A 21,462-nucleotide genomic window follows, 5' to 3' on the forward strand; every position below is an offset into this window, starting at 1 on the left:
ACCTTCTCATGCTTCCCTTGCTTCTTGTATTTGAATGTCAAATTTTCTATTCAATTCTGGTTTTTTCATCAAGAATGCTTGAAAGTCCTCTATTTCATTGAATGACCACATTTTCCCCTGAAACATTATACTGAGTGTTGCTGGGTAGGTGATTCTTCATTTTAATCCCAGCGCCTTTGACCTTCAGAATATCATATTCCAAGCCCTTTGATCCCTTAATGTAGAAGCTGCTAGATCTTGTGCTATCCTGATTGTGTTTCCACAATATTCAAATTGTTTCTTCTGGGCTGTTTGTAATATTTTCTCCTTGTTCTGGGATCTCTGGAACCTGGCTATAATATTCCTAGGAGTTTTCTTTTTGGGATCTTTTTCAAGAGGTGATGGGTGAATTCTTTCAAATTCTGTTTTGCCCTCTGGTTCTAAAATATCAGGGCAATTTTCCTTGAGAATTTTTTGAAGGATGATTTCTAGGTTCTTTTTTTGATCATGGCTTTCAGGTAGTCCAATAATTTTTAAATTATCTCTCCTGGATCTATTTTCCAGGTCAGTGATTTTTCCAATGAGATATTTCACATTGCCTTTTATTTTTCATTTGTTTGGATCTTTTTAATAGTATCTTGACTTCTCATAAAGTCATTAGCTTCCATTTTCTCTAATCTAATTCTGAAGCAATTATTCTCTTCAGTGAGCTTTTGAAATTCTTTTTCATCTGGAAAATTCAACTTTTTAAGGCATTCCCCTCATTGGCTTTTTGGGCCTCTTTTGCCATTTGAGTTAGTCTATTTTAAAGATGTTATTTTCTTCAGTCAGGTTGTTGACTCTCTTTTCATGATTTTTCTTGTATCATTCTCATTTCTCTTCCCAGTTTTTCCTCCATTTCTCTTACTTGATTTTCAAAACCCTTCTTGAGCTCCTTTATGGCCTGTAATCAATTCATATTTTTCTTGGAAGATTTTGGTGCAGGAGTTCTGACTTCATTGTCTTCCTCCCATTCCATGCTTTGATCCATTTTGTCCCCCCAAAAGGAATCTAAGGTTTAATTGCTGTGCTTGCTTTGCTTCCTTTGCTTGCTCACATTGCCACACAATTACTTGATTTTTGAGCTTTTTGCCACAATAGAAATCTACTTTCAGAGAGGAGAGCTTTGTCCTAAATCCCTGGGGTTTTTGCAGTTGCCAGAACTATTAATTGGGTGCCCTCTCTGCAGCCCCCACAAGCTCTGGTCCACTGGCCACACACCCCAAGACCTCCACCCTAGACCACAATCCAGATCCAAGTAGGTTAAAGCAAGAGCAATTACCCTTTGAATGGTCACTTGGTTCTCTTTCTATCTGCAGACCAGGAGCTCTGAAGCAGCTATGTGGTGATGGCTGCATGGCTGTAGCACCTCCACCACTTCTCTCACCCTGGGGGCAGGGGCCAGACCACACTCTGTCCCCCCCAGTTCCAACAGAGTTCTGACCTTTTAATTTGTCTTTGGCATTTATGGGTTGATAATTCTGGAAACTGCCACAGCTGCTGGTGATCCATTCTCCTGAAGTCCACTCCAGATGCTGCTGGTCAGGGCTGCACTGGGGCTAAAACCATGGGCTCACCCAGGGCTAGACTTGACTGCCAGCAAGTTGTGATGGACCCTTTCTGTGGGCCTGTTGGGCTGCCTTCAGCGGGAGAGTTGTTTCTCTCTGTCACTTTGTGGGTTCTGTAGCTCTAAAGTTTGTTTAGAGTCATATTTTATAGGTATTTGAGGTGGTTATGGGGGGAGCTCATGGAGTTTTTCTGCTTCTACTCTGCCATCTTGGCTCCACCCCCTCCCCAATTTATCTTTATGAACTCTGATTGATGCAATGACCAGTTATGATTTTAGAAGACCAATGAATAAGAATGCTAACAAATTACTGGCAGGTGATGTATTCAAGGTGCAGAATGAAACATATTTTTTGGACATGACTATTGTGGGGATATTTTTCTGTGTATATTTTTTAGAGGGGTCTTTTTTCCAATGGTAGAAAAGGGAGAAAAATATATTTTTGTTCACTGGAGTTTTTTTTAAAGAATGAAACTCTTAAGAAACAGGCTAACATCAATTTAATTCATATTTTTAAAGCACCTCTATATGCCAAGTGTTATGGTAGGTACTGAAGCTACAAAAACAAAAATGAAAATAGTCCCTGACCTCAAAGAGCTTATATTCTACAGAGTAGGAAATAAATATGGAGACAGAAAAATTACATACAAAGAAAATAAGAAGTTTTTTTTTTTTTTTTGGTGGATGGGGTTGTTGTTTGTCCTTCCTTCTCAAAGAGGACTATAACATCAGGAAGGTGATGCCAGACTCCTGCAAATGAATTGGATTTAAGAGAGGGAGGGCTGTGCAAAGTCACCAGCCTCACTTTCTCCTCTGGAGTCATCTGGATCCAGTAGCAACATGTAGATCAGGAAAATGGGAGATGGCCCCCAGTGGGTGGGTAAAATGGAAGGAGATTTTGGAAAAACTTCCATAGAAACTGGCCCCCTGGTGGTTCAAGATGGGGGAAGTGATGAGAAAGAACATTCCAGGAATGGGGGGACAACTTGTTTAAAGTTGCAGAGATGAGAGGTAGAATTTGGTGAAGAGAGTACACTGGGTAGGGCATTTCAGCTAGCATATAGAAAATGTGGATGGAGTAAATGGGAATAGGTCTGGAAAGCTAGCTTGGAGTTAGAAGTAAAGGGTTTTAAATGTCTAAGAGAAGTGTTTATTTTTGATCTTAGAGTTAGCAAGGTATGATGGAAAGGGCATTGGATATAGAGGATGACCTAGGTTCAAATCCTACTTCTGATACTATCTGCATGACTTCTGGCAATTCACTTAATCTCCCTTGGTCTCAATTTCTACATCTGTAACATTAAGGATTGGATAAGAAGATCTTAAAAGTCCCTTTCAGCTCCTTAGATAAATTTCCTGAGGGATGGGATTCTTTCTTTTTCATATTTGTATCCCCAGCACTTAGCACAATGCATAGCACATAGCAGGCAATTAAATGTTTATTGATTGTTTGAGAGAGATGTGTACCAGGGAAACCAATTAGGAGTCTAAGAGAATGATCAAAAGGACCTGAATGTGAACAGTTATAGATACGATGTAAATGAAGAGGATGACAGATGCAAGTTATGCCATGGAGGTTGAATTGACCAAACTTGACAACTGGATAGAATGGAATGTGAGATGAGTGAAAGTTAGTGTTAGGGGTGGCTAGATGGTACAGTGAATAGAGCACTGGCCCTGGAGTGAGGAGGACCTGAGTTCAAATCTAGCCTCAGACACTTGACACAATTACTAGCCATGTGACTTTGGGCAAGTCACTTAAACCCAATTGCCTTCCAAAAAGAAAGCGAAAAAAATAAAAAAATAATTAAAAAAAAGAAAGGTAAGTGTTAAGGGGGATTCCTAGATTCTGAACATGAGTAGCTGGAAGGATGGTGGTACCCTCTTTTTAATGTTATTGGATAGTCCTTCCTTTTCTACACTTTGCAATCTAGTCAACTATGTCTCTCAATGGGGACATAGTTCCTGTCTTCATGACTTTCCAACATATCTGGAATGTAGTCCCTCTCCTCCTTTAATATACAGTTCAAGTACTGTCTTATGCATGAAGCCTTTCGTTGTCCCACTAACTCCTAGTGCTTTCCTTCCCAAACTACCTTTTATATGAGCATTTGGTACGTATTCACAGTTATTCAATTCATATTTATGCTATACACACATATATACACATATTATTACATTACATTATATATTATTTGTCTTATCCATTAGAATGTAAATTCTTCTAGAGAAGAGAATGTTCCATTTTTTGCCCTTGCATCCTCAGTGTCTGGAACATGGTAGACACTTACTAAATGCTTGCTGGTTGATGGACAGAAATGAAGAATTTAGTAGTGTTTTTTTTTAAAGGAGGGGAGGACTTGTTTTTGGACATGTTGAATTTGATATGTCTATGGGACATCTTAAGACGTCTAGGTGAGGTATGCAGAGGAAGTTGTAGGTGTGTGAACAGTTAGATTTGGGAGTTATCTGCGTAGACATGATAGTACTTGAATGCTAGGTTGGTGTCACTGTTGTCTTTGTATCTTCAGTATCTTCAATGCCTGGAGTATAATAGGTGATTTTAAAATGCTTGTTGATTGAATGAGTGATTCGTTGTGTCCTCTCTGTCACCTAGTCCCATGCTGGCTAAATAGTGGACATTGAGAAAAGAGTTGATGGACAGACTAATTCAGAAGAATCAAAGGGGTAAGCAATGATAATATCATCTTAAAGGATAGAGAGTTCAGAACATTTCCATTAAAGAAACATCTAGCTTTTCCAAGAGCTCTTTTGACTAAATGGGAACACTGTGGTTTACTCTTCCTTTGATACCTCTATGTATGTGTGTATGTGTTATGATGCCTGGTCATATTAATAGGTTACTTGTGTTCTGTTCAGGAAAGGAGAAGAAACCCTTCACTGGCACTCAGTGCTGCAAGGAGATTGTTTTCCTCTTTATTCTCTTTCGTTTGCATTGCTATTTAGTTGAATTAGTTGAGCACAGTCTGTTTCTGCTATGAACAAATAAAAATAGCCTCTTCATCTAAGTTAATGTAATTGACTCAAGTAATTCACAGGGTGTTAAAAGAATTAGGAGCCATTAGGGCTTCCTTCTATTCTGAAGATTGTTGTTAAGACAGTCTATATAATTGAAGTAGAAGTTTCTGATGTCTTTTCCCACTAATAGTGAATTTTAGCTTCAATAATTATTCACTGAAATCATAGAGTTTGCAGTTACTGGAGTAAATTGACATCTTGCCTTTTATGTAGTATTTTCCAGAAGAACTTGGAGCCTTAAACCTTCAAAATAGTAGCTGTGTACTTTGATAATTGCAACTTTGATAATATTTATTGCTGATTTGTGAAAGGGAAATGGCATTTTGCTTCCCATACTAGCTGTTAAATTTAGAAAAAGTAATGGGGAAGTATGTCTACTGATCTGTCCCTTGAGACTGCATACTCAGCAATTGAGATAAAGAAAGAATGATCTTGAAAAACATCATAATGCATTGGTATGCTCTCCAAAAATCTGTAGTATGCTGGATAAAGTTTAGGAGATGATAGATAATGCCTTTGCTAAATGAAATAAACTGTATATGGTTTAAAGAATTTAGACATGGGACTATAGGAATCACTCAGTATAACCTCATTCTTCAGACAATGAAACTCAAGTATTCATGACATAAAAGGTAGCTAGTTGGCACAGAGAATAGAGCACCAGCCTGGAGACAGGAAGACCAGAGTTCAAATCTGGCCTCTGATTATTTATTAGCTATGTGACTTTGGGCAAGTCATTTAAACCCAGTTTGCCTCAGTTTCCTCATCTGTAAAATGAGCTGGAGAAGGAAGTGGCAAACCATTCTAATATCTTTGCCAAGAAAACTCCAAACGGGGTAACAAAGAGTAGGACACAACCAAATAACAACAACACAAGCATTGTACTAGGCTCTTTTGATATCATTTCCCACCAACTTCACTGCTTTTGGACTTCTTTGGATTTCTCCATCATACCTTCCTACTCCCCTTTCCTCTTCAGCTTCCTTTTGTGTATTGTGTTCCCCCATTGGATTATAAATTAAATTATAAAGTCCTTGAGGGCAGTGATTGTCTTTTTTCAAACTTGCGTTTGTATCCATATTTTAGGGAAGTGACTGCCGCATACTAGTAGTCAAGTATTTGACTATTTGCTAAAATAGTCCCTACCCTCAAGGAGCTTACTCATATAATTATATACAAAATACATAAAAATCCAAGGTAGTTTTGAGGACTAGCAGTTGGGGTGATCAGGAAAGCTCATATGTGGGCGAGGTGCTGACCTGAGCTTTAAGGAAATTAGGGATTCATTTTTCTGTAAGTCTCTAAACTCCTTCAGAAGATATAGTATTTCCAGATAGATGAGAACTTAGAGATCATTCTCTCCAATCTTCTCATCTTATAGATGAGGAAATGAAGGCCCAGAGGGCTAAATGATTTGCCCAGGGTCATACAGTTAGAAGGCCCCAAAGCTCTGGCATTTGGGTATTGTTTACACCTCTATTTTATTCTTTTGATACAAAGAGAATTCGGACATAAAATGAACTAGGGCTCTTTTTTTGGACTTGGTAATGGGAAGTAGATATTCATAGACTAAAACCAAAAAAATGCTAGAGATGGAAGGAAGATCAGAGATATCCAGCCTAATTGGGAGTAGAACAAGAGTTCGTATTACATCATTCCTTACAAGTGGTCACCCAGTCTCTAACTGAATACCTCCAGAACTAATACATTTTGAGGACTACAAGCCTGTAAAGCAGAATGACCAAAGTAGGACTCAGATACTTTTATTTTCCTTGCCTTCCTCCTCTCCCCCACACCACCCCATTTTTGTTCTTCCAGCTTTCACCATTTGTGCATATTAACTCACTACTCATGCCAAATTATAAAAGAATGATAAATCATAATTATTAATATTTAACACATTAAGAGCATCAGAAAGCATTAAGGAGACATACCATATGGCCTTTAGGCACAGCTATGCAAATATTAAATATAGTTATGATACCATAAGTGTTTAAAGTGGTTTTGGCAAATTAACACTATATGACATAATGAAAGGTAATTTGGCTGTTATTTCCAAGGGAAGGTACCCCATGTGTGGGCTTGTGAAAGAATGGCAGAAATTAAACCTTAAGTGAATTGTATATTACTTGAACAACTTAAAAAAACAAACACCCAACACCAGTTATCATTTTCTTAAAGCTGAATCTATTCCTTTATTCATTAATTTATTTTTAACAAGTAAAAAGCTGAGTTTTGCTGTAATTTCATACTTTGGGAAAATTGTAAGAATTAATCACTAATCACCCAGAGAGAGAAGTTAATGTATTGTTAGAATAATTTTAAAAACATTTTTGAATTCACATTTAACAGGACATAATGGAAATTTCATGCAGCAGACTGTGTAGTTTTAGTTTCATTCCATGGGAAATTACAGCTGTTAAATTAGCAGGAGGTAGCCTCCCCCATTGTTCCTTGAATGTAATAGAAGTCTGCTAAGAATTAGCAGAAAAAAATTTAATAAAGTATGTGCTATTAAAGACTTCAGAACTCAAATATACCCTATTGCTCTCTGTTTCTTGCATGCAAAACTTGGCATTCAAAGTTCTCTTATGTTGCTGTATTTAACCTGTAAAACTAATTTGGATGAAGAATGAAAACAATAAATTCTTACTGAATTATCTGAGTTTTTGAAGGTAGTGCCAACATGCTAGAATTCCATGTGAAAGCCGAAAGATACTACATTTATTTTCCTGGTTGGGTATTTTAATGATCAGACCCATTATTTCTTTATGAAGCTCAGTACCCAGGGTTAGAGAAAAATATCACTATCATTGTACAATTGCATAATTCCATAGACTAGAATCCATGTATTGATTTGAAAAACACCATAGATCAGGAAGTGTAAGTGAGATTGTACTAGGATGAAAGGATATATATGGCTCCTGACCTGATGGATAAATCCAAGCTAACTACCTACATTTTTATACCTGTGTTTGACACCTCACATGTCGTTTTCCTGGAAGGAACATTGCTATGCTCAAGGTTTTGTCAATTAATTTGCCCCCACACTTTTTTTTTTCCTTAAAGGAAAACTGCTTCGTAGTTCCTTTAAGATTAGATTTCCACTTATCAACTTTGTTAACCCAGGCAATTTGGAGAATAAAAACAAAATATGAGTCTAAACAAAATTCCCCTAAGCCTCCATTTTATACATGCTGATCTTCTCATTGATCAGAGGAAGTAGATCTGGGAGGAACCTCAGAATTTAGTCTAACTTAACAGGGGTGAGGAACCTGTGACCTGGAGGCCTTATGTGGCCTTCTAGGTCTTCAAGGGTGACCCTTTGAATTCACTACTTTTTCTTTCTTGGTAATCTCATTACCAGATTCCTGACTAATAGAGTCAACTATCACCTCGATCCTTATGACTTTCCAATTAATCTCTATGTTCCATTCTTGCTGTCTCCTGGGCACTAATACATCTAGACCTCCATGTCCTATAGGTGCCTCAAAAGCAACACATCCAAAGCATAACTCATTATCTTTTCCTCTAAATTTCATCTCCTAATTATCTTATTTCTCTCAAGGGTACTATTATTCCTCCACTCAGATTAGAAACCTAGAAGTCCCCCTTGCCACTTCACTCTCCTTCACCTCCACGTAATTAAGTAGTATCTTATACTACCAGAAGTCGTCTTCTTGATTCTGTGTCCTCAATAATTGTTCATATTCATCACCTTTTCTCTATCCATGCTATAACTAGCCACTCTGCTTTAGGTCCTCATTACCTCTTGCCTGGACTATTACAGTAGCTCCTAATTGTTTTCCCCACATCCTGTTTTCTCCCTGACACCCTAATTTATCCTCCATGCAGTTGTCAGATTTATGTTCCTAATTTGCAGATGCGGACATAACTACATGACACAATGAAAAGTAATTTTGCTATTATTTCCAAAGGAAGGTATCCCGTGTGTGGGCTTGTGAAAGAAGGGCAGAAATTAAACCTTCAGGTGTATATTACTTGAGGAACTTAAAAAAAATCCAACAACATAGTTATCATTTTCTTAAAGTTGAATCTGTTCCTTTATTCGTTAATTTATTTTTAACGAGTAAGAAACTGAGTTTTGCTGTAATTTCATACTTTGCTGAAGAAATTTCAATGATTTCCATTGTTTCAAGGAGAGCATGCAAACTCATCTATCTGGTATTTAAAACCCTTTATTAACTCTAGCTCCCACCTACCTTTCCAGATTTATTGTTCTTGACTCCCAATTTTGTTCTCTATGTATCGGCCCAACTAGCTTATTTGCTGTTCTTCATACTTGACATTTCACTTCTTGTCTCACAAGCAATCTCTAATGCCTGGGACATACTCTTTCCTTATCTTGTCTCTTGGAACCATAACTGCCTTCAAGTCTTAGCTCAAATGCTACCTCCTTCAAAACTTTTTTTTCCTTATTGATTCAGTCTGTATATGTTCCTGATTATACTGTATTACTTTGATCAAATATCATTTATTTATTTACCTGAATGTGTAAGCTCCTTGAGGGCAGACTGTCTCACTTATGCATTTTAATTCTTAGAGCCTATCCCAATGACTAGCATATTGTAAGTCCTTAATAAATGAATGCTAATTGATTGCTAAATTGTCAAATAGTTGAATTGAACCCAATTGTTTAGTTCAAGGCCACATAAGTAGCAGAACCATTGACTCCAAATCCTGAATCTATTTTAGTATGCTGTTTGCCTTTTATTACACCATCTTCGCTCTCTCATCCCTTTCTGAGATGCTTAATTAAACAACCTTAAGTATTCCTAAATTTCCCCTTCCTTCCTATCATCAGCTCCTTTGCTCATGCAATGAGAAAATCTTTAGGATATTATTTGTATTTCTGAGAAGGTTGTAACCAAGTTTAGTTCTGGTAGTTACAGAGTATCTCAGATTCCCATGATATCCCATTCATGTTTTCCCATTACTGTTTTTATACCTATTGTATATCAATGAGGATTTAAGATTTTAAGGCCTACAATGGAACTAAAACAGCCCCTATTTCTTTTAAACAATGAAGTTCACTCATAGCAATTGCCATACGAATCCTTAGCCTCCTACTCCCATGTCTCTTGTTGCCTAGGTGATTCTTCCTGGGAAATCAGGCACGAGGTGAAACAGGTTGTAGTGAGTTACTTGTATGACTTCAGGGTATCTTCTTGCAGCTTTGCCTGTGAATATGAGAGATGTTGGTTTTAGAACTGGCCTCCTTACCAGTTCTTTTTCCCCATCCAAAAATCTCTGGGTTTAGCTGAGGGAACGTCTTTTTCTTTATATGCTTTTCCATCCTTCCAGTGCCAGTGACACTTTTGGGAATGTAACTATTGGTTAGATACTAGTGCATGGAATACATTTTGGTAGATGGCTCTATTTTTTCTCTTGAAGATTGGTGTACTGGGAATGTATACTAGGTTATATAGCATTTGCGACTTCCTAATGATTTTGTCCTTCACAAAACAGAATATTTATGAAGTATTTTTTATGTTTCAGGTATTGTGCTAAGCACTGGAAATACCAATACAATCAAGTGAAAGAGTCTCTACTCTCAAGGAATTTACATTCTAATGGAGAAACATGACATATATAGGGTTCCTGGAAAATCCACCACACTTAAAGTCTCTGATATTTTCTCATCATTAATTGATATTGCCATAGTAAAGAAAATGGTTCCTAGTTTAAGCAAGTGTAATTCAGATTATGTGGTGTGTATTTCTTCCAGAAGATATTTTTTCTGATGTCTGAAGAGTGTGTTTATTAAATCACATAAAGCATGAGAAAGCTAGGGGAGGCATTCCATTCTTGGTCCTGTTGTCTGACTTCAAGGTCAATCCTGAGCTAGTTGATGGAGGGTTAGACTTTTCCAGTGATATGAACTTTGTGACTTCTGAGATGACTTTTTTATTTGTATATGACAAAGATGATGGGAGAATATACTGCTGAGTTCTACCTCTCCCTATTCCAACTATCCCAAGAGAACATTTATGGCATTAAACCTATCAAGAAGCTTTGCCCAGTGGCCAAGCATCATGGGAATTTTCTTGGCTTTTCTTGGCTGGTTGGAGGTAGTTTAGTTTTAGCTGTGTTTTCCTCCCAATTCCACCTACCTTGTTTTTGGGGGAAAAAGTCTAATTTTAGTTGTAACCCCACTACTACACATGGAAACATGGCTACAACTACCTACTCTGTGAACAGCTAGTTACTTATTTCCATGACATCCAGTTATCAATATTACAATATTTCTGGCAAAGCATTATAATTTCAGATCATAAAAATACTTGTTAAAACTCAGTATTTAGTTAGATGGCACAGTGGATAGAGTACTGGCACTGGATTCATGAGGACCTAAGTTCAAACGTGACCTCACACTTAGTATTTATGTAACTCTGGGCAAGTCACTTAACCCCAATTGCCTTGTCCTCCCCCCCACCAAAAAAAAAAAGAAAAAGAAGACTCAGTCTCAAAATCGCTTATAATTTGATTTCAAAAATCTATTTTAATCTTATTGCATTTTTTCCTATGCCATAATCATTTCCATTTACTCTCCCCCATTGAATCCTCCTTTATAACAAAGTAAAAGATTGATCATTACAGTGGTTGAGAATTCAATTGCCTTTTGGAGTGTTACCATTTGTATTATTGTTGTTATTGAATATATTGTTCTTCTGATTCTGTTTACTTTACTCTTCCTTAGTTAATACGAGTCTTCAAATATTTCTATGGGCTTTTCATATTATTCATATTTTCATTATTTCTCTGGACATAGAATTTCATCAGTGTAGGGAACCCCTCAATGAGGGAGCTTACTCTACCAATACCAATCATTAATGATTCTGAAATTTATTTTGTTTTTATCTATTTATAAAAATAATCTTTAAAATATTTCTTGGGTACCAAACAAATAAATGATTGGCTAAGATCACAAAGCCCAGTAAATCATCCTGACTCCAAGACTGGCTCTCCATCTATGATGACATGCTGTCTCTCTCATAATTTCTTACAACTCAATAATATTGTGTTGCATTCAGATATCACATTGATATAACCATTTCCCAATTGTTAGGTTCTCATTGTTTCCTGTGTGTGTGTGTTTGTGTGTGATTACAAAAGCATTTGCTTTTATAATTGAATACTGTAACATCTCTATAGAGTAAAGATAAGGGGAAACCTAATATAGAAGAGGGACAATAGGGGTTTGGAGTAGAGTGAGAGTGCAGGGCTGGTAGTAGCATGATAATGGGTTGTAGAGGGAGAAGCAAATGCATCAATTTAGCTTATGCATCAACTCTCACAATCTTGATCTACTCAGGTGATTAGATGATTTGTTTACTGGAAAAAGGGTTCCAAAAATGGACTGACACCTGCCACAGTGTGTTACAAGAAGCAGATACTCAGAAAGCATTTGTAGACTTACTGATTATTACAAATATTCAACTATAATGCTAGACTTAGAGTTAGGAAGACCTGAGTTCAAATATGGCTGCAATATTTACTACCTGTGTGACCCTGGGCAAGTCACTTACCCTCTATTTGCCTCAGTTTCTCAACTGTAAAATTAGGCTAATAATATTGCCTCATCCTCTGAGTTGTTGTGAGGCTCAAATGAGATGATAATCATGAAAAACATTTAGCAACAAATAATAAAATAATAATTCATCAATAAAATAGTTTAGCCTGTAATATGGTAGGCTCTATATAAATTCTTACTCCCTTTCCTTCCCCTGTAAGTAGTTCAACAAGTCAACCCACAAACCAACCAAAAGAATTCAACCAAAGTGTCTGTGAAGGCAAAGTCATTTGGAAATCTACTCCTCTAAAAAGCCATATCCAGAATAAATTTAATGACTATCTTCTTCTCTCTGTCTTTAGTTTGTCATTAAGGGGCCATCTCCAGTTGTCCTAATCTGTAACTGGGCACTGGACCCAGATAGCTCTAAGTGAGACTGATGACTTTGCACAGTCCGATCTCACTTAAATCCAATTCACTTACAAGTCATGGCATTGAAGGACAAACAACAACAGTTTGTCTTTCAAAGCCCTCCATGACCTGACCATCTCCAACCTTTCTAGTCTCCTTAAACTTCTTTTCTTTAAGCCCCTTCACATACTCTGTGTTCCAGTGAAAACTGACCCCTCTGTGGTTCCTCACACACCTCCCTTCTCCGAGCATTTTCTTTTCTTTTTTTTTTTTTGGAGGGGTAGGGCCGAACAATTGGGGATAAGTGACTTGCCCAAGGTCACACAGCTAGTAAGTGTTAAGTGTCCGAGGCTGGATTTGAACTCAGGTCCTCCTGACTCCAGGGCTGGTACTCTATTGACTGTGCCACCTAGTTGCCCCACTCTGAGCATTTTCAATGGCTGTCCCTCATGCATGTATCTCTCTCTTTCTTCATCTCTGCCTTCTAGCTTCACCAATTTCCTTAAATGCTCAGTTAAAATCTCACCTTCTACAAAGAACCCTTCTCAGTCCAATTTAGTCTCTAAATATCTTGCTCATATATACTTTGCTTGTTGTCCCCCCCCTTTATACTGTACACTCTTTAAGAGCAGGGGCTATTTTTTAAACTTTTATTTTTATACCCAGTGCCTGGGGTATAATAAGAGCTTAATAAATACTAGTTGACTGGGTGATTCTCCTCTTTCATACTGAGCGTAGATACATGGATTTTGAAAATAACACATCATTATAGCACCTTATTCCTCAGCCATTGTCTAAAAAATAGCCTGTATGAATACAAGGTGGAGTTATCATAATTTTAACTGTTTTTTTCCCAGTGTTAAAAGCCTCTACAAAACAGTTCTCCTTTGTATGTGACAATGACACATTGATAGATCCAGAGAAAGAACGATCTGAATTCATTCATATACTTTTCATGAGTGTTATAAGTTTTGAGAAAAAAGTCATAGACTTCAAATAGGATTAGAAATAGAATTCTAAAGGATTAAAATGTTTATTTCTATTTTTTTTTCAGAAAACCTTCAACTCTGAAGAAGTATCAAACTTAAGTGTTTGAGATGTGTACATAGCGATCCAGGCTTTCTTTGAGATTCCGTTTCCATAGCTACATAGTTTTCAAGTTCATCCTCCTGGTAAGATCTTGGGTAGTTATGATGATCAATGTACTATTGTAGAGTAAGGAGAGGAATTATGGTACACTGGGAAAAGCCTTAGCTTTGGACTACAAAGACCAGTGGTAAATTTCTATCTCTGTCATGTAAACCTGTATGACCTTGGGCAAACATCTCTAGATCTCAGTTTGCTCATTTGTAAAATGAGGGAATTGAACTAGTTGGTCTCCAATATTCATTCTAGCACTAAATTTATGACCCAATGTTTACTCATCCTGCTGCTGTTTTGGGAGATTTAGATCTCTCTTTGGGCAACTAACTGTATCTAGGCTGATAACTTGAGTAAGAACTTTTATGCTTTTTCTGGACTAGAACAGGGGTAAGCAGAATTAGAGTAAGATAAGGTCATAACTATGCTTGGATTTGGGATATGTAATTGATGCATCTTAAAAACCAAGCCATACTTTTGACTGTTGAGCAACTGAAGGGTCCAAGATTGTATACTCCTTATTTTGCTAACTTGTTAAGTCTGTACCTTGGATTAGATTTACATACTCGAGGACTTGACTTAGATCCACAGATAGTTCCTTTTAAAAAAGTCATTTTTTGTAAGTCAAATATCCTTTTGTCTTTCTTCCTTAAAATGGACTTCTTGATGGCAATTGTGGTTTCTTTTTAATTCTAATGTAGTTTTTTTTTTTAATTTCTGGAAAAAACTCCCCATTATTTACTATGAGGGAGCTATTGAGGACAATGTGAAATTGAAGCAATTAAGTAGTACACAATACATATATTCCACAAATGTATTTCTATATTATTTAGATATGTTTATATATATATATACACACATATAACACATCTGTATATGCATATATGCATTGTATGCATACACACATATAGTAACTCAAAGACAAATTATGCAGTTTCTGAAAGATTTTTAACAGGAGCATTAAACACTCTGATTTGCACATTAGAAGTAGTATTTGGGAGATGTGTGAAAGAAATTGAAAAGATAGATTATTAGCTGTGTGACCCTGGGCAAGTTGCTTAATAGATGCTTGCCTCAGTTTCCTCATCTGTAAAATGGGATAATAATAGGATGTACCCTTGCAGGGTTGTTATTAGGATCAAATGAGAAAATAATTGTAAAATATTTAGCACAGTGTAGGACAGTAAAAAATGTTTGAGTTTGTATATGTGTGTGTAAGTTATATATAAGTTTGTGTACATATAGTTAATGCTATGTATAGTAGTGTAATGAAAATGGGAATTTTAAGATCTTGCCTGCCCCTTAATAGACCTAGGAGGGAGTTTGAAGATCTCCCCTGCTGTGAATTAAGCTCTGTCCCCTGATAGGCTGAATGTAGTTACATGGAGCCTGTGGTGAGGGGAGTTTGCTGAGGAGAAGCAGAGCCCACAGAGAAGCTGGTAGAGAATAAGTCTGACAGTTGGAGACAGTTGCAGACAGTTAGGGACAGAGGAGCTTAGAGGAGTCAGATAGGCTCATGAGTAAATATTGATCTTGTACTGGTTTGTGGGAAGATTAAAGGATGCTGTGGCTCTCAGTATTATGGCATCTGAATATCTTTGGTATTTCGGCTTACTGGTTTTGGGATTTGGTTTTCTTATGTCTAAATAAATCCTTCAGCTTAATCCTTTATCTGGAGAGTCTGGCATATTTTACGATTGTGATCATGGGCTCTGTAAATATTGCATTGGTGCTACAAGTAGTCATTAAAATAAAATTAGTGTGACATTAGACAAATAGCCCAGTTTTGGATTTGCAAAATAAGATTAGATTAGATGATCTACAGGGGCAGCTAGGTGGTATAGTGAACAGAGTGCCAGGCATGGAGTCTGGAAGACACATCTTCCTGTGTTCAAATGTGGTCTCAGACACTTACTAGCTATGTGACCCTGGGCAAGTCACTTAATGCTGCTTCAATTTCATCATCTGTAAAATGAGTTGGAGAAGGAAATGGCAAACCACTCCAGTATCTTTGTTGAGAAACCCCCAAAAGTGGTCATGGAGAATCAGATACCACTGAAATGACTGAACAAAAACAAAGGTGATTTAGTCCCTTTCTAGTTATAAAACCTTTAATTAGCACTCATTGAAATTTTTGGTGAGAAATCTGTCCTGGAGGTTTTCAAGCAGAGTTTGAATAACTACTTATTGGGAATGTTGTGGAAAGGATTTTTGATTTGCATAGGGTTTGGATTGCATGTCCTCTGAAGTTTCTTCCTGTTCTAAATCCAAAATACCTGATTTAATTTAACCCTTAAAAACTAGATTAACTTTTTGTAGCAGCAAGCACCCCAAGCGTCCTCAGGGTTTGCTGCCAACACAGGTTCTTAGATTTACTTTGATAAAGGAAAGCAACTCAAAATGGGTTAACAAGCTTACTTTAATCAGTCAAATATGTATCATTTACCTAGTTCAGGTGAAAGAGGTCAGCACCCCGAACTTCAGAATATGCAGACAGAATTATCAAGACAGAAACAGATCAAGTAGACAGATTTCAAACTGTCCAACCATTACATCCATACCCAATCAACATCTGGGTTTCAACATCTGGGTTTCAAAGCTGGGGGGCTCTGGACAACGGCTTCCCAGAATCCAGATCAAATCACAGAACACTTCTCAGAGTGAGCCCCAAAACAAAGTTACACATCAGGGCTTATATAGCCTTCTCCTGGCTCAGAGAATGTAAAAACCTTATTGACTCACTGGCCAATCAAGAAGTATCTACTGAAAAACAAGCCTTCCACCCCAGGCTCCAGGTGCACTTTAGCCTATGGGCAGGGAAGATCTTCAAATTTACATTCCCATTACACTTTTAAAAAGGAATATTTACTTTAAAGATATAACAGGAGGGGCATGTAGGTGGTGCAGTGAATAGAGCACCGGCCCTGGAGTCAGGAGGACCTGAGTTCAAATTTGACCTCAGACACTTAACATTTATTAACCGTGTGACCTTGGGCAAGTCACTTAACCCCAATTGCCCTGCCTTCCCCCATCCAAAAGAGAAAAAAAGCACATAGTAGGCCCTTAAATCCTTGTTGATTTATTGCTATTTACATCTTTTCATTTAACTTTTCATATAGTCCATATCGCTCCCTTTTTTCTATAAGAATACTATAAGAGACTGTTTTTTTCATCTGTAAATTGAAAGAATTAGGCTAAATGAGCTCTACAAGTCTATGAGGTCAGATCCATTATAAGAAAAACAATATTTATGAAACAATAAGATTTGTAAGCTTTTGCTAATGGCTCTCACATCCAGCAATACTTGCCACAACAAAATTTAATATCATGAAAATAAATCTGAGTCATGCATAGGAATATATTATAGAAAAAATTAATCATTGTGTATAGATGGATGAAGCTATTTTGAGAAGGAGAGAGAAGGTGGAAAGAATAAGTAGATAAATACAGGGAAAGGATAGAGGCAGGAAGTGCAGGAGCTGTAGTCAAGAAGGTCTGAGTTCAAATCCATCCTAGACACTTGTTCTGTGATCTTGGGCAAGTCACTTACAGTCTTCCTGCCTTAGTTTCCTGATCCATAAAATGAGAATAGTAATTGCACCTACTTCAACAGGGATGCTGTGAGGACCAAATGAAACAACACTCACGAAGCACTTTGAAAACTTTAAAGCATAACATAAATATTGGTCATTATTATTGCTATCATTTTTGGCTTGATTTTAAAAAGCAATTGGGAGGGGCGGCTAGGTGGCACAGTCAATAGAGCACCAGCCCTGGAGTCAGGAGGACCTGAGTTCAAATACGACTCCAGACACTTCATGCTTACTAGTCATGTGACCTTGGGCAAATCACTTAACCCCAATTGCCCTCCCCCCTCCAAAAAGCTAAAAAAAAAAAGCAATGGGGAAACCACAAAACATATAATATCAAAGGGAAGAAATAAAGAGAAGTTGTATACTGAGTCTGAGTAGGGAGGAAGTTGATTAGTTAAAATGTATCATGGTGCTCTTAATTGTGGTTGAGGTGGTATAAATTAAATAGCCTGATAAAATATAATTCACGTCAGATTATAGATTTAGAGCTTGAAGGTGCCCTAGAAATCATCTTGTCCAACCCCTTGATTTTACTCTGATGCTCATATAAATTCTGTTACTAGCTCAAAGTCACAGAAACAAATATTTTTCTTGTGTATAGCTTACATTTAGTAACTTCATTGTTTAGAAAATGCTCCAGAAATGAATTCAATCCAGATCATAGGATTCTAAAATTTAGAAGCAAAAGGGACCCTAGAGACCATTTAGTTCAACCCCTTAATTTTATAGATGGAAGTGAAAATTGTTGTTTTGTTTATCATTTGTTCTTTTGTTCTCAAATAAGTCTAATGACATCAGCTGGGTAATGTCTTCACTTGCTAGTGAAATGGATTTAAGTAACCAGAGTTGTGCAAAGTCATTAACCTTATTCTCTCCTCCAGTCATCAGAGCCCAATGGCAAAACAAATCAAGATGACTGGCAATAGCCCAGTACGCAGAGGGAGACCTTGGTCTTTTTAACTGGAAGTGAAAACCCAGAGCATTGAAGTCATGCTGGCAAAGCTTAGGATTTTAATTCAGTGCCTCTCACTTGAAATCCAGCTGACTTTCCACTGTACATGGTAGTGCATTCATATTGAATTTCCAGTAGAAATTTGATTCAAATCAACAAACATTTTAATGTATAAACTATGTGCCTGGTACTAGGAGTGCTGGGTGCACAGACAACCAAATGGCAAAGAAGTAACAATCTAATGGGGATAAGGGAGGAGGAAGAGGAAAGGATAAGCTAGGACCTGAGCAGAAATAAATGTGATATAAGGCACAATATTAGTTGAACAAAGGAGAAAGCCAGATAAAGGGTTTTAGGAGCATTGAGCAGAGATACAGATAACTTTCTGTAGAGTGGAAATAGATTAAGCAAAGACATCGTAGATACTAAAGGAATATTTGTTGGTTTGAGTTATGAAGAATAGTTAAATTTAGTGTCAAACTAACTGCTGTACTTAATTTTTTTAACCACTAGGTGGCTCTTTGGATACATGTTAGGGTTACAGGGAAAGCTAACCTTTTAATGAAGGCATCACCATGAATTCATTAATGGTGTGTTTCCTGGGTACCTTACTAGAGATTTCCCCCAAGTTCTCCCTAGTGAATGAAAAAGGAAAACTAGAATAATCTCTATTAAAGGCATTTAACTATAGATGCAGGTACCAGGGTTGGCCTTCTGACTGTTGTACATCATTGCAGATCTCCTGGCTGCTCCTGATGAGCCTTGGAAAGGATTCCTTGCTGGAATCCTAGGAAAGATGCTAATTAGAAGAAAATACCAAGGTTATTCTGCTGGCTATTATGGAAAGGTCTTAGCAGCCCAGCAATTATGCTGAGGGGAAACCAAAGTATCAAGTTTAAATCCCTTTCAAATGAGAATGGATCATAAACAGAAAAAAGCAGTGAGGAAACCTCTCAATTAAAGTACAATAAAATCTATTGGATGTTATTCAGGGAACGGTAAGCCAGTTTGCTGACTTCCTTTTTTATATTCTAATTGAAATGTGTCATTACTCCAGAAGAGGATTAAAAGAGATAAGATTTAAGTTTTTTTTTTTTTTCAGAACTGTAGGAAAGGGTGCCACGACAATAGTTACCTGCCAGTTTTATTCTTCCCAGTGTGGACAGGTCATTGGGATACCCCACAAGCAACCTAAATCCTAGTGAAGCTAAGCCACTGTCAAGGTCAAGTGATTCTCTTGAGAAGTATTCAGGAAGCCTTAGACCTTCCTTGAATGCCTGGATGTGACAGATACAAGTCTGGAAGACCTACTCCAGGCAATATGAGACCTGATTACAGTAGGGATTGTCTTCTGAGATCTAGGAAAGTTATGAGAAAAGAGAAATGCAAGGGTTTCCTGAGAATAATAATCAACTTCTAAAGATTCTTCAGAGAAGAGGGAGATGCTACACAGAACAAAGCCCTGGAGACTAGCATGAGAAAGGTCCCAGGATTTCTTTGGGTTAGGAGCTAATCTGATGTGGAAAGGCCATCCCTGGGGTAACTGTAAATCTTGCCATTCTGCTAATATAGATCCATGGGCCTAGAAAATGGGCCGGGCTCAAAGGCCTTTCACCCATGTCATCCCCCTCTACACCCAGATCAAGGGCATGATGGGGATAGTACTTCTGACAATATTTTACACATAGTTCACTGCTTTTCCTTTATCTTTGATTGTGTTGTTGTTTGGTTATTTCAGTCATATCCAACTCAGGGCTGCAAATTTCCTTCTCTGGTCCATTTTACAGTTGAGAAACTAAGGCCAATGGGGTTAAGTGACTTGCTGAGGGCCACATAGCTACTATGTGACTGAGGCTGGATTTAAACTCAAGTCCTCCTGACTCCAGGGGTAGCACTCTATCCATTGTGCTACCTAGCTGCCCTACAGCTGCTCCCTTCTGTAGGGAAGAAAAAAATGAAAGATTTTGTCAGGCGCTTAGATGCCTTGTGCTTCAGTCTGTGGCAAGAAGTTGGATGATGACAGGAGTTGAAATTGTTTGGCTAAAACCAGGTTTTTTTAGATTTGTGTATTTTTTAAACCATTTCTAGATTGTCAAGAGATGACAGCTGATGTGTGAATTATGAAGGACAAGTGTGTGAGAGCCCTGCTAGTCTCTTAAAGTGATAGATTACAGTATATTTATTGTGTTGAAAAGAAAGTATTTTTAATCATCATAGTTTTTTAAAAATAAACTCTTCATGCCATCTGCCAATTCATTGTTGGAACATGGAATCAGAAGAAAGGAGAAACAGTAAAATAACTAGAGAAGACAATAATGTAAAAGAGAAAAACATAGTGAAAAGGACAGTAGTTTCTAAAGCAAGTAAAAGAAAATAGAATCATAGTGGTGTATTGGGCTTGAATAAAAGAGTTGGAAAAACGATGATGCCATGTGCCGTGGTCCAAAACATCATTTTCTCATCCTATTTCTATTTATTACATAGGATGGAATGCTCTATACATATTGAAATTGATGCTGTGGGAAAACTGAGCCAAACTGCTTTTTGAGGAAAAGAGGAAGAGAAAGGAGAGGAGACAAGAGGAGAGGAGCATTTATTAAGCACCAGGCTTTATTATGTGCTAGGCACTGTGCTAAATGCTCTACAAATATCTCATTTTATGCTCACAGCAACCCTAGGAGGTAGGTGTTATTATTACCTACATTTTACAATTGTGGAAATTAGGGCAGGCAGTTGTGAAGTGACTTACCCTGGGTCAAACAGCTAGTAAGTGCCAAATTGGAACTTGAGTCTTCCTAACACCAGACCCAGTGCTCTATCCACTGCATCATCTAGTTAGAAACCTCTGCCCTTAAGGTCAGGGGGCTATTTAATTTTTGTCTTTGTAGCCATGGTGATTGGCACAAAGCATGGCAAATAATTGGTACTAAATAAATGCTTGTTGATTGATTGGTTGATCCCGGTATCAAAAGATCCATGTACCCAAATTGTAAGTCCTTCCTATTGAACTCTTGGTTATATTTATGTTAATGGAGGGAATCATCTAGACACTGTGCTGGTGAATGAATTCTAGGCAGATTCTTATATATTGTAGTTGTCAGTCTTCCCTTCACCCTAACACGACAATGGCAAATGTAAGAAGCAGACTTGCTCATTGTTCCCTTTCTTTTCCTTCCTTCCTTCCTTCCTTCCTTCCTTCCTTTCTTTC

At 37.4% G+C, this 21,462-nt stretch overlaps 1 protein-coding gene across 2 annotated transcripts in view; it reads left to right on the forward strand.

The window, feature by feature from the left end:
- IPCEF1 (interaction protein for cytohesin exchange factors 1) overlaps positions 1–21,462 on the forward strand; it is a 223,400-nt gene that overhangs the window by 60,868 nt on the left and 141,070 nt on the right. For both annotated transcript variants that reach the window (XM_069069630.1, XM_069069629.1), the window contains exon 2: positions 13,624–13,741. The gene's annotated coding sequence lies outside the window, so the exon portion shown is untranslated. The remainder of the gene's footprint in view (positions 1–13,623; positions 13,742–21,462) is intronic.

The sequence above is a fragment of the Petaurus breviceps genome, unplaced genomic scaffold (assembly GCF_028583685.1).
Source record: "Petaurus breviceps papuanus isolate PSGF00001 unplaced genomic scaffold, PetGlider_PUasm1.0 90784, whole genome shotgun sequence".
NCBI classification, from domain to species: domain Eukaryota; kingdom Metazoa; phylum Chordata; class Mammalia; order Diprotodontia; family Petauridae; genus Petaurus; species Petaurus breviceps.